At 41.2% G+C, this 3,099-nt stretch overlaps 1 pseudogene; it reads right to left on the bottom strand.

Annotated features, from left to right (window-relative positions):
* Positions 1–475: 475 nt before the first annotated feature.
* On the bottom strand, positions 476–1,599 carry LOC149211334 (DEAD-box ATP-dependent RNA helicase 35 pseudogene; annotated as a pseudogene).
* Positions 1,600–3,099: the final 1,500 nt, after the last annotated feature.

Here is a 3,099-nt window from a genome sequence, read left to right as displayed (position 1 = left end):
TAATATTATATCCATATGCTTGGTTATTTGATAATCTTTCTCACCAGAAATCGCTGTTTAAACTAATTGCAGAAGTGAAAGTAGAGAATTTGTTAGCTTACCTATAGAATCCAGTTAACCATGGCTATTTATGTAACTAAGCCACTTATGCTGCTTTAAAGACAGATTGAAGGTATTGCTGTTCTAGATTTTGTAAATGGAATTTACGCACTTATTTGTTGCTTTTTCCAGGGTGTCCTCTTCATTCTCCCTAATCCATTGAGGTTCTTCTCCAGGTGCTTTATCTTCTTCAGGGGCTTCTCCATGGAGATAGTTTTCTGGTCAGTCGACTCTTATTTATCGACTGCAGCTCCTGGGCTTAATGGCCTGGTGAACATAGCATAGGAAGGCATGGAAAGACCTCCAAACAGGAATGGAATTGACACTTCCAACCATACGACGGGTAGTGTTGCTGAAATCTGTTCACACTGCTTCCTTAGGGTAATTGTCTCTTCGCCACGCTGCAGTTATCCAGATTCATCTTCTTTTTGGCCAGCATGTCCTTCAGCCGGCCTGGCGTCGCTATAAAAATGTGCACCCCTCTTGACAACTTCTAGCTGAGATCTCATATCTATGCCTCCGATGCAGAGCATCGGCCGCAGTTCCGGATACCCCTGCTCCTGCAAGACGGCCACAAACTCCTCCACAACCTCGAATGTCTGCCTCGCAAGCTCGCGAGACGGGCAAATCACCAATCCAAAGGGCCCTTCGCCAGGAATTATTGGCATAGACACCTCTTCCTGTAAAGCAACCAAAATCAGAGGCAGGACGAAGACCAGAGTTTTCCCCGAGCCAGTAAACGCGATGCCTATCATATCTCTGCCTGAAAGTACCACAGGAAGCCCCTGCACCTGCACAAGAGTTGGCTGAACAATTCCTTTGGCTTTAAGCTTCTTCAAAATTGGTTCCAGAAGCCTCATATCCTTGAAATTCTTAATAGGAGGAGGAATAGAATCACCGTCGACAAGGATATGCCACTGTTTTCGTACCGCCTCGCATTCCTTCTCGGTCATATGGCGTATGGCAGTGGGAGGTTTCCAACCAGTTACAATTGGATCGTGATACTCAATTCCCTTGGCCAATTCCCACATAGACATCAAAGTCTTCCTATCAGAGAGACGCTCAATCATATCTTTTTCCTGCTGTACGATCTGCTCCATGGGACTGATTTCTGGTAAATCTTTCTTCAGCTGAGAAGCCTTTACGAGCAGGCTAGGTTTTGACTTTGTTAAAGCCGCAGCTTGATCGGCATCCTGTAACAGAGAACTATTGCCCTTTCTCTGTAGAATATTTTGGGCTTCCATCATTCTTCACTTCTTAATGGGGATGTACTCTGCGTAATCGTCTTCTTCTTCGGCGTTTTCTGGAAGGTTTTCGCGAACTTCATTTCCAGCGTCGTCGAACTGGTAACTGCCGCCATGAAAATCACTCTCGTCAATGGCCGCCTGGTGTGCCGGCGGGGAGGTTAGAGCATCTTGCCCACTCATTTTGACACACACTATGCCGATGAGGCCGAACTCAAACTTAAACTCGAAACCTCCCGTGGAGCAGCGGATCAGCGTGTAGTTCAAACTTTTTTTTTTTTTTGGGTATATCTGATTATTCACTCACGTTGGTACATTTGACTCACATATCTGATTATTAGGTTGTAATGTGGAAGTTAGGTTCAGTCTTCAGTCTCTGGTAGTTGAAACAGATAATATTAATTGCAGAAAAGGATCAATTGAGTTGCCAAAGCTTTCAGCCAGTAGACTAAATGGCTAGCATGGTTTCTGAAGAAGGCATGCATCAGTCACTGAGCACTGTAATTGATTCTGAACAAAAGATATGTGGAGAACAACCAGGAAGATGCCAAACACAATCTGTAAGGAATCATCAATGCCAGCACAACATTTTTAAGGAGTATTGGCTACTGTAAATATGACCGCAAGTAATGACCAGAGTACTTCCTGTTATGGCAAACAGGATGGTTCAAGGACATCAAAGAATGAAATTCCAGATAAGCAGATACTTGAAAGAGCTTGGTCATAAAATCAGAGGTATGCATTGCTTGTTTAGTTAATTTTATAAACTTTAAGGTTCACATATATTGGAGAAATAAATATATATATTTTTTTTATGTTAGCAGAGAGGGCTTGCTGCCTAATTGTAACCCAAAATTTACAGCAAAATCAATCCTGAAATTCTAGGAGCACAAGCTATAAATTTTGAACACTAATATGTTTTCACTGTTTTGATTCAACAGGTTATTATGATGTTTACATCAGCTGGAAGCTTCAATAAAGTTTTGGATATGTAAACTGTTAAATAGAAGAACTTTCTTATGGTTGTTGGTTACAATTCCAGCTATATGATGGTAGCCACTAAGGTCCCGAGTGTTTGAATTTAAGCTCTGATACCATATGTAAAGACTGTAAGGACTAATATTCCATTTGTATCAAATGTAAAGACTGTAAAGACTAATATTCCATTTCAGTCAAATGTAAAGACTGTAAAGACTGATATTCCATTTCAGTTTAATGTAAAGTCAAATGTAAAGAATGATATTAAGTTTTATATTTTAATCAGATTGACAGATTTCCTTTTTCAAAATTCTATCAAATTAATTGCATCTGTGTACCTGATTCTGCATCTGCGCACCTGATTCTCTGCATACCTGGTTCTCCCGTCTGGTGTTGATCACATTGCTCCAAGTTTTCTGCCACCATTACCAAACCAACTTATTCCTCCCTGCCTATCTGGGATCAACCTCTGCGGTTCCCAGACCCAAAGGACTTCCATTTCAAAGTCCTCTGGCCCCTGTGCCCAAAACTCCAAGAACAGCTCAGAATTTCCCAATTTACAGTTCCAAAATCGAGCCCTCGGCTCATCCCTCAAACAGACTGATTTTCTTCCCCCCCCTTACTTCTCCTTTTGATTATGTTTATATAGGGAAGGTTTCTTCCCTCCCAAGAAACCCAACCTCCCTTTCCTCCAACTATTTTTAAGATTTAACCTTATCCATTAAGATATTTTCACTTGAGTTGGTCATTATTCATTAAATGAGATTTTAACCTTATC

This window comes from Pinus tabuliformis, chromosome 1_1, assembly GCF_031772625.1.
Source record: "Pinus tabuliformis cultivar Carrire ecotype Pingquan chromosome 1_1, CPIR1, whole genome shotgun sequence".
NCBI lineage: Eukaryota > Viridiplantae > Streptophyta > Pinopsida > Pinales > Pinaceae > Pinus > Pinus tabuliformis.
Note: the sequence above shows the minus strand (reverse complement) of the source record. Positions and strands in the feature narration are given on the sequence as shown.